The sequence below is a fragment of the Myotis davidii genome, unplaced genomic scaffold, assembly GCF_000327345.1.
Source record: "Myotis davidii unplaced genomic scaffold, ASM32734v1 scaffold1416, whole genome shotgun sequence".
NCBI classification, from domain to species: domain Eukaryota; kingdom Metazoa; phylum Chordata; class Mammalia; order Chiroptera; family Vespertilionidae; genus Myotis; species Myotis davidii.
This window is the reverse complement of record NW_006287806.1, coordinates 723878-734724: the sequence shown is the minus strand read 5'-3', so window position 1 is coordinate 734724 and position 10847 is coordinate 723878. Positions and strand designations below refer to the sequence as shown.

General features: G+C 38.7%; 1 pseudogene; it reads left to right on the top strand.

The window, feature by feature from the left end:
* LOC102768808 overlaps positions 1 to 711 on the top strand; it is a 2756-nt pseudogene extending 2045 nt beyond the window's left edge.
* Positions 712 to 10847: the final 10136 nt, after the last annotated feature.

Genomic DNA, 10847 nt, shown 5'->3' with positions numbered 1-10847 from the left:
ACAATATATCACATGCTCTTACTCATTTATGGACAATAAAGACCATTATAAACTGATGAACAAAAATAGATACAGAGGCAGAGCAGCATCAAACAGACTGTCAAACTACAGCATGAGGGCTGGGGGGTTGGAGGGAAATAAGCCAGGCAATGAAAGAAAAATACCATATCACATGCTCTTACTCATTTATGGACAATAAAGACCATTATAAACTGATGAACAAAAATAGATACAGAGGCAGAGCAGCATCAAACAGACTGTCAAACTACAGCATGAGGGCTGGGGAGGGTTGGAGGGAGGGGTAAGAGATCAACCGAAGGACTTGTATGCATGCATATAAGCATAACCAATGGACACAAGACACTGGGGGTAGGGGATGCAGGGGAAGGTCAAGGGAGAAAAAAAGGAGACATATGTACTATTCTTTGTAATATTTTAAGCAATAAAATAATGTTTTTTAAAAAAAGCAAATGCTGTAAATGGTGAACCTTACTGGCCAGGCTTGTTTGCAAAGGCTCTGGTCAATGTCAACCTTGAGAGTCTCATCTGCAATGTAGGGGCTGGTGGACCTGCCCCAGCAGCTAGTGCTGCACCAGCAGGAGGCCCTGCCCCCTTCACCGTTGCTGCCCCAGCTGAGGAGATGAAAGTGGAAGCAAAGAAAGAAGCATCTGAGGAGTCTGATATGACATGGGCTTTGGTCTTTTTGACTAAACTAGCTCTTTTGTAATGCATTCAATAAAAGCTGATTTCTGTAGCCAAAAAAAAAAAAAATGTAAGGCTGAAGCAAAAATCCAAAAACAACATATTTGAGTGTAATATATGTTGCATGAACAGACTTTACTAACAAAATGCTAAAAGCACTTGCATGTAAAAAGTAGAATGTCAGAGGACCCAAATTTGATAAAAAGTTGATATAATAGAGTAGTTACTTTGCCTGAGTTCTTGTTCTCTTTATCACCATTTTTTTTCTCATGAAATGTCTTCCTTGTAGTGGAGAAGCAGTGTTTTAATAAGATAGCCATGAGAACTTTTATAATTGAAACCAAAAGATTGAGCTCTATTTCATCAGATTGATATAAACCAGAAGCTCTTTAAAATGAAAAAGTAAAGGGAAAAGATTTCTCAGAATAAAAATAATTTAGAAATAAGTTCAATATCAAAATGGATAAAAGGGGCAGAATTGCTTAAATGTCAGTTAGGATGAAAGTGGTACAGACAAAAGTGAGAGGAGGAAGACAGTGAAACTGAGCCATCCATATATGAAGCAAATGAAAGGAATGTGTATCACAATGTACATTGATGCCCGTATAGTTCAAGTCGTGTCAGCAATTCCCCGAATATCATGATTTGCAATGGGTTTTAGAACTTAAGTATAATGCATAAACTCTCTGTCTGCACAAAGGGGATTTTTATAGTTTACTTACAATTTAGGAAAAAATAATCAATTTGGTCCCTTGGGCTCTTTAAACCACAGTTTCTGCAGAAGCTGTAGTATATTTTCTGTATTGTTTTTCCCACTTGTTAAAAGACACACACAAAACATGATAAAGGTCATCTGTGGAAAACCCACAGATAACATTGTAATCCCTTGTGAAAGCCTGAAAGCTTTCCCCCGAAGATCGGGAACAAGACATGGACATGCGTGCTTGCACCATTGCTATGCAGCTTTGGATTGGAAGTCCTACCCAGAGCGATTAGTCCAACCCAAAGAAACAAAAGGGTCCAAAATTGGAAAAGAAGTAAAAACTATTTCTATGGGCAGGTAACATAATCTTATATTTAGAAAACCCCAAGGACTCTACAAAAAGAAAATCCAACCCATTTTGTCATGTTTTGAATTTTGTCTGCCAAATAGATAGGTATAAGTTTGAGATACCCCTAGTACCACAGGATGTGACATTATTTGTAGGAAATAAGGCTACTGCAAATGTAATGATTAAGATGAGGTCATACCAAGGTAGGGTTGCCCTTTAATCCAATATGACTGGTGTCCTTTAAGAAGAGGTGAAGAGACAGACACACAAAAGGGGAATGCCATGTGATGGTGAACACATAGATTGGACACACATGTACAAACTAAGGAATGCCAAAGATTGTCAGGACTGCACAAATCTGGAAGAGACAAGGATGGACTCTCCCATAGAGCCTTTTGAGAGAGCATAGTCCAGCCAACACCCTGGTTTCATATTTCTAGACTCCTGAAGTATGAGAGAATGCATTTGGTTGTTCTGAGCCATCCAGTTAGTGGTAATTTGCTATTGCAGACCTAAGAATCTAATACAGATCATAGTATCAGGGAGTGAGGAGTTGCTATAACATATGTGTAAGAACGTGGAGTTGGCTTTGATTGAGTAATGTGTAAAAACTGGAGGAAATTTGAGGTCCTTGATAGAAAAATCACTGATTGCCTTGATGGTTGGTAGAAATATGAACATTAAATGTACTTATGGTGAGTCCTTAGGTGGAAATGATAAATGTGTTTTTTGGGCACCAGAGGAGACATGATTCTTATAATAAAGTGGTAGATTTTTGGCTGAATTATGTTCTATCTTTGGGAGGAAAGTGGAATTTGTAAGCAATGAGCTTAGATATTTAACCGATGAAGCAACGTGTGGAAGGCTCAGCCTGGTTGCTCCTTGCTCCCTAAGATGAAGATAAAATAAAGACTAAACTTAAACACAATGGGACCAGACTGACAGGTTAGAAGGTTCTCTGCTTACCCGGAGAGTGTGTTCTGGAAACCTGGCCAAGCGTGTGGCTGGACAACAACTTGCTGAGAGATTAGGCATGTGACTTCTGTTCAGTCAACCATCTCAGCAGAAGCCAGGGACAGAGACGGGGATATCTAGAAAGTATCTGTGGGGAACCATTTTGTCTAATGGCTTGGGTCTCTATAAATTGGGTGGGAGACCAGCAAGTTTTTTGAAAAAGTTTTATCAGCAAAAATGCTGCCAGCCTGGATTGAAAGGGACAGAGAAACAAAATGAAAGAAAAATGACTCTGAGGGCAGAGCCATGAGTGCAAAGGACAGAGCTTCTCAGCCCTTGAAATCTAACAGATTTTTCCCTGCTGGGTTTGGGCTTGCTTGGAATCTTTGGCCCATTTTTTCCTTCCTAGTTTTCCCTTTTGGAATGGGAGTGTCTATCCTATGCTTGTCTCACCACTGCATTTTGGAAGTAGATAAATTGCTTTACAGGTTTACAGATGGAGAAGAATTTTGCCTCAGGATAGACCATACCCAGAAGTTCACCCATGACTGATTTAGATACATAGATGAGAATTTGGACTTCATCAAAATTAAAAAAAACTTTTGTGAAAAGGGATATTATCATGGAAGTTAAAAGACAACGTACAAAATAAGAAAAAATGTTTATAAATCATATATCTGATAAGTAGCTAGGGGAGAGAGAGAGAGAGAGAGAGAGAGAGAGAGACAGAGAGAGAGAGAGAGAGGACTCTTACAACCCTAGAACAAACAAACCAGTTTAAAAATGGGCAAAGGATTGAATATGCTAGAAACCACTGAATTGCACACTTTAAATTGTGAATTTATGCTATGTGAATTATATCAATGAAGCCATTGTGTTTAAAAACAGGTTTAATTAGGCGAAATGAGTGGCTGTGATATGGGATTAGTCAGTGGATTCTTAGATATGATATTTAAGCATAAGCAATAGAATAAAAAATAGATAAATTGATCATAATCTAAAATTAAAATGTTTGTAAAAAGACACCATCAAGAAAATGAAAAGAAAACACATATAATGGGAGAAAGTGTTTGTAAATCATGTATTTGTAAAAACTCTAGAATATATAAAGAAATCTTGCAAATAAATGATAAAAAGGCAAATAACCCAATTGAAAAAAATGGACAAAGGATCTGAATAGACATGTCTCTATAGATATACAAATGGACAATAAGCACAAGAAAAGATGTTCAAAATTAGTAATCAGGAAATGCAATCAATTCGAAATCCAAATCACAATGAGACCACACCACACCCACTAGAATGTTTATAATAAAAAAGAAAGACAGCAACAAGTGTTGATGAGGATGTGGATACATTGAAACCCTCATACATTGCTGGTGGGAAAGTGAAATGGTATAACCACTGTGGAAACAGTTTGTCAGTTCCTCAAAAAAGTAACATGGAAGTATTATTTGATCCAGCAATTTCCTTTCTAGGTATGTGAGTTGAAAGAGAAATGAAAGCATATGTCCACACAAAAATGTGCACATAATGTTCATCGCAATATTACTCATAATAGCTCCAAAAATGAATGAAGTAATAATACATGAAACAACATTGAAAACCCAGGAAACATTATGCTAACTGAAAGAAGCCAGTCACAAAGTTGCACATATTAAATGATTCCGTTTATATGAAATGTCCAGAGTAGGCAACCTAGAACCAAATACTAGGTTGTTGACTGGGTGGTGTGAGGGAGTGGAGAGTGTCTGCTAAAAGGTATGGGGTTTCTTTTGGGGCTCTGAACATATTCTCCAATTAGATTGTGGTGATAATTGCACAACTCTGTGAGTATACTAAAAACCACTGAATTAAAAGCATTCAAATTATATGTAAACAAAACTTCTAAAAAGCTGGACTGTGTTGATTTCAGAGGATGTTTATCAGTAATGAAGTCAAATTTGGGAATAAAACATTCCAACTGAAGGCTAATAATTAGTGACAAAAACATTTATTAACTAAAATTAAAAAATATAAAGCTAATAAGACCTGGAAAATACAGGGCGTCCCCAAAATGTATACATACTTTAACAGCTGATAGCTCAATTTTGAAAATGAAATGTATTTTTAAAATTTATCTTTATTGTTGAAAGTATTACAGATGTCCCCCTTTTTCCCCATTGACCCCCTCCGCCCTGCACCTGCCCCTCCCCCAGGCCTTTACCACCCTATTGTCTGTGCCCATGGGGTTATGCATATACGCATACAAGTTCTTTGGTTGATCTCTTTGAAATATTCTTTTAGATGTTTGCATCTTCCAAAAGCTTTAGAACTAGGCTTCTCCATCTTTCATAAATACCAATTTCTACAAATTTTAATGAGGAATACATACCAGAACAACACTGTGCAAAGCATATTATATTCGTCATTTTCCTACCTAAACCACAGTTGAGTAGGATTTACTCATCGTTATTAAGCTACGATTTATAAACCTGACTATTTCCATAGCAGTATAAAGGGCTAGCCATTTGGGCTGTGTTTTTTAAGAAGAAACTAGTTGAAGGAATGTTGAGATTCAATCTGCAATGCTTAACTCCTACTGTGCTTTACTGCCTTCATGTGCAAGAATTAAGGAAATAATTTCAAAACAAAAGCATTTTAAAACTGCATTTCTTAATCTGTCCATTTTGACCAGTGAAATAACAATACCACATGTCTCTTATGGGCATAGGTAGACGGGAGCAAACATATTAAGAACAGTATGCCATATACGCCAGGTCCCTGAAACATATGCTGTGCAGATGTTTCTTCCCTGCAGCAACTGTCTCAAGCAGCAAGGATGGACCAGCTCCCAGCACATAAGGGCCCAGCCGGCGTGGCTCAGTGCTTGAGTGCTGACCTATGAACTAGGAGGTCCCGGTGTGATTCCCAGTCAGGGCACATGCCTGGGTTGCGGGCTTGATCCCCAGTGTGGGGTATGCAGGAGGCAATCGATCAGTGATTCTCTCTCATCTTTGATGTTTCTATCTCTCTCTACCTCTCCTTTCCTCTCTGAAATCAATAAAACAATATTTTAAAAAAAAAACATAAGGAAGAGAAAATAAACTTACAGTACTTATTTTTAAAAATCCTCGTATAAGTGGACCTGCGCAGTTGGAACCTGTGTTGTTCAAGAGTCAACTGTGCAGTGATCTAACTGGTCAGTGTTAGATTTATAGGCGGGCATGTGATTCATTTTTGCCTAATGAAACATAAACAAAGATCTGATGGAGGCATATGATAAAGAAATTTTCCTTCTTAAAAAGTTATAAGGCAAAAAAATAACCTGCCTCATATTCCACTGGACATTGAGTGTTTTGGGATAACCATATTGTGACTATGAAGAAAAATAGCCCGAAGACTAAGCTAGAACAAAGTAATGGGGAGATCCTGAGTCCTTGATGATGTCACTGAGGCAATGTAATGACCTACGGAGGATATGTCTACTCTGAACTTTTGTTAATAGGAGAATAAATGTCCTCATTGCTTATCCCACTTTTGTCTAGTTTTTTTGTTACTTAAAGCTGAAGGCATTCTAACTGACCATAGCACTGCTATTGCAGCATTGGGAAGGATCTTGCTAAGGAAAAACCAGGAAACCAGTGACTGGAAAATTTCCATACAGCAAATAACTCTGTCCTGGCCCAATGGCTAGAGTATCAGCCCACACATCAAAGGGTTTTAGATTTGATTCCCAGTCAAGGGCATGTACCTGGATTTCAGGTTCAATCCCTGGCTCTGGTCAGAGTGTGTGTGCGGGAGGCAACCAATTGTTGTCTCTCTCACATAGATGTTTCTCTCTCTCTCTCTCTCTCTCTCTCTCTCTCTCTCTCTCTCTCTCTCTCTCCCCTTCCCTCCTCCCTTCCACTCTCTCTAAAAGCAATGGAAACAATGTATTTGGGTGAGGATTAACCAAAAAATTGATTGATTCACATCAAATTAAGATGGAAGGTAAACTACTATAAAGATGCAAAGTAGACTGAATTTAAGTAGGCTGCATTTGACAAAAGTATAGCTTAAATGAAAAGAAAAACAGTGCTTTAAGTCTGTGTGCACTCATGCAATCTGAAATGGAAAAATGAAGATATTATCCAAACAATTCACCTTTGCTTTAATTACCTGAGCCTATTATGAAAAAAATCTCTGAGTTGTACAAATCTGTGAGTTGTACATGAATATGTTTGGAGGGCAAGGATATGGGTTCATGTGAAATGCCTAAGTTAATGAAATTATTTTAAAATATAATAAATGTGAAAGTGATTTCTTAACTACAAAATGCTACATTGAACTTTATGAGGTATTTAATTGGACTTATTAATTCACTTGATTTTGCACATGTAGATGAAAATTTCAACTTCAATTATCTATAATAATAAAATGGTAATATGCTAATTAGACTGGACATCTTCCAGACATCATTCCGGACTTCCTTCCTGATGAAGCCGGGGCCCAAGGGAAATCAGCCCGGGGCCTGCGTGCCTGTGGGGGGGGGCATAGGGAAGCCAGCCCAGGTCCCGGGTGCCAGAAGCCGGGGGAAAGAAGGCCTACTCTTGCATAAATTTTCATGCAACAGGCCTCTAATATATATATATATAAAGCCTAAGCAACCATTGGACCGTTCAGCTTGGAGCTATGATGCACACCACCAGGGGGCAGATGCTCAGCACACAGGCATGGAAACATGGAACAGACTGATGAATCTCAGAGGGAAGTGGGGAGAGGCGAGGGTGGGAAGAGATTAACCAAAGATCTTATATGCATACTAGAGGCATGCCTGGTGGGGTCCCTCACGCTGGTCTGTGGGGATCGGGCTGAAACTGGCAGTCCAATATCCCCTGAAGGGTCCTGGATTGGGAGAAGGCATAGGCCAGGCCGAGGGCCCCTAGTAAGTAATATAAACAATATGGACCTCCTCTAATATGTAGGAAATTTTAGTTATGCTAACTAACAGTAATTCTCACTATTTTTCATATACCACTGAGATGCATATAGGGTAACATTATTCTATCTACTTTGCAAGTTGAGAAGTGGAGAAGGATAAAAAAAATCAAGTCACCCACTCTGAAGTATTTCATAGAAATGACCAGATGGAATTGGAAACATAATTAGAATCAGAATTCAGGCACAGACTGATCTTCTGTTCTTTTAACAAGAATACAAAAATCTCATTTCTTTACAGAAGAGAAATAAAATGACAACATGAAATATATTGAAAACAGGGTTAGTTTATCTGCAACTGTGAAAAATGCAGCAGGTTGTTTTCTAACACATATCTCCAAAGAAAAGAAATGAGGCCAAAATAAGCAGGAGGCATTATGCTTCTTCAGTGGTGGGAAATGAACTGGTTGAGTGTCAGTCTTTCAACACTGAGGTGTCCCTTGAACAATACATTGAAAAAGAATAAGAGGAAAGAAAGTTATTCCAAAGCAATGGGCTACATAAGCACCTGGGATAAGGAGAAGTTACAATTCATAATTAAATAATTACATTTGACTTATTTATGTGGGACCTATGGGAAACAAATTTCATTTGCAAAAATGGATAAAGAAGATGTTACAGAGCCACACTGCAGAGTTATTTTGTAGGAGAAATAAAAAAGGAAATGCAATTAAAAGCAATGTTTTATCAAAAGTAAAGAATTCAAAGGCATAAACTCTCTGTGGTAAGGATAGTCCAGACAAAGAAATTTAGAGCTCTTTCCAAGAAAACAGCACATGTAAAATTTACTATAACCCCCTCTAATATTCTAACTATAATTCCAAAAACAAAACACGCAATCCAAGATCCATACACACACTCACAGAGTACATCTTTCTAGCATCCTATCTAATAAAGAGGAAATATGCAAATTGACCATCACTATAGCACAAAGATGGCAGCACCCAGTCCCCTCAGCCCTGCCGGGGGAGAGGCAGGCCATCAACACAGACGGGCCCACCCCCAGGAGTCCTCCAGTCCTTTCAGTCCCACCAAGAGAGAGCTGGCAAGCGGGCCCCACAGACAGCAGACAGCAGGACCTGCTTGCCCATCACACTGGCATTGAGCAGGCAGGCCCTGCAGAGAGTAGACAACCACAGGGAGTGGGCCTAAGACGTCAGTAGGACATCCCCTGAGGGCTCCAAGATTGGAGAGGGTGCAGGTTGGGCTGAGGTAACCTCCCCCTCCATGCACGAATTTTGTGCATCGGGCCTCTAGTGTTTATATATAGCTGATGCTCATCTAAACGACGGAAACAGAGCAGAATAAAATAAAAGAAATGAAGTGTCTATTTCTAATTAAAAGTTATTTTCTGTGTAAGTGAAATATCGTAGGAATACTCACTATATTTAATGAGCATATATTTCCTAATGTTTCTTTTCCATTCTGAGTTGACAACTGTTTGTTGTTTTTTTTAAACTTGAATCTGCTCTTCAAGCCCTGTTTCCTTCCTCTCACATAAAAATTTCCATAACTCAGGGTCTGCTCTGCACTGGATGACAGCTCATGAGTCTGAGAAAGTAATTCTTTCTCTGGTTCTCCAGTGCTAATAGGATACTATGTTACTTATCCCCTGCTCTCTGTTCCCCAATTGCAGTCCCATTTGAATAGATGCTTCTGGATGTGCTCAATTTTTAAAGAAGCTTGGATGCCATGGAAAGTGCACTGTTCAAGTTTCAGCCTTTTTGAGACTCACATGCCCTTAGGTGAGTAAATTAACCTCTCTGAGAATTGGCTTTCTCTAAGCTACAAAAGCTGTATAACAGTACCTTCAACCTACAGTTGTTGTGAAGATCCGATGAGATGATGTATGTAAAAGCACTTTGAAATGGTAACATACTATGCAGAGCTAGGGTACCAGTGCTTCCCCAGGAGTCTGAAAGAGTAACTCCAATTACAGGTGAGAATTCAAATTCTGAATTGCAGCCAGTGGGACAAAGGGGTTTGAGACAGCTCTCACAGGTTACTGTATACGGGGCAGCTGGCATCAGGCCTAACAACCTCTGACAGTACCAGAGATTTTAGAAGAGCATCATTATATGAATTTTAAAAATGACCTTTTAACCCTCTATACTATTTGTATTGAAAATAACCTAAACGAAATCTATCTTGCAGAGAAATTATTCAGATGCATTTCAGATATCCATCCTCAGGCATGAAAAATGCACAGGTCCCTGCGAGTGTGTATGTGTACATATTAGCACTGGAATATTGGTGCTGCTATACTAGTTCCATGATTCTTGAAGTGGTGAGTAAATATCTTAGAAACATGCCAGAAATGGCATAGGACTATCTTCTATTCTTACTTAAAACATATATAGGGTGTCTAAAAAATGTATACACACACTTTGGAGAATTATAAAGGCAGTGTTTAGTAAAATACATTTCATGCACTGCTGGTGGGAATGCAGACTGGTGCAGCCACGTGGAAAATAGTATGGAGTTTCCTCAAAAAGTTAAAAATGCAACTTCAACTTGACCCGGTAATCTCACTTCTAGGGATATATTCCAAGAAATCAGAAACAATGATCAGAAAGGATATATGCACTTCTATGTTCATAGCAGTGCAATTTACAATAGTTAAGATTTAGAGCAGCACAAGTGCCCATCAGAAGATGAGTAGATAAAAAAGATGTACTACTTTATACCATGGAATATTATGTAGCTCTCCAGGTCCCTTTGAGGTAGCATGAAGGGACCTGAAGAGCATTATGTTAAGTGAAATAAGCCAGTCAGAGAAAGATAAATATCACAGGATCTCACTCATTTGTGCAATATAATGAACAAAATTAACTGATGAATTGCTGGGAGCCGATCCATCCTTGCTGCTTGACACAGTCGCTGCATGGAAGAAATATCTGCATAGCATATGTTTCAGGGACCTGGCGTATATGGCATACTGTTCTTAATATGCTTACTCACCTTCTGGCGCTATGTGTTTTAACCAAGGTCACCTCTCTGAGAAAGGTTGTTTCCCAGGTAGGGACTTTCCCCTGAAGTTAGGGAGGGAATAAAACCTCTTAACTCTCAGGCGGGTAATTAATCACTTTAACTACAAACAATCATGCTTAAGTACATAATCTTTACTCCCTGGAATGGAGATAAGAAACAACCTAACCTTTGGAATAGAGATTGATAGCA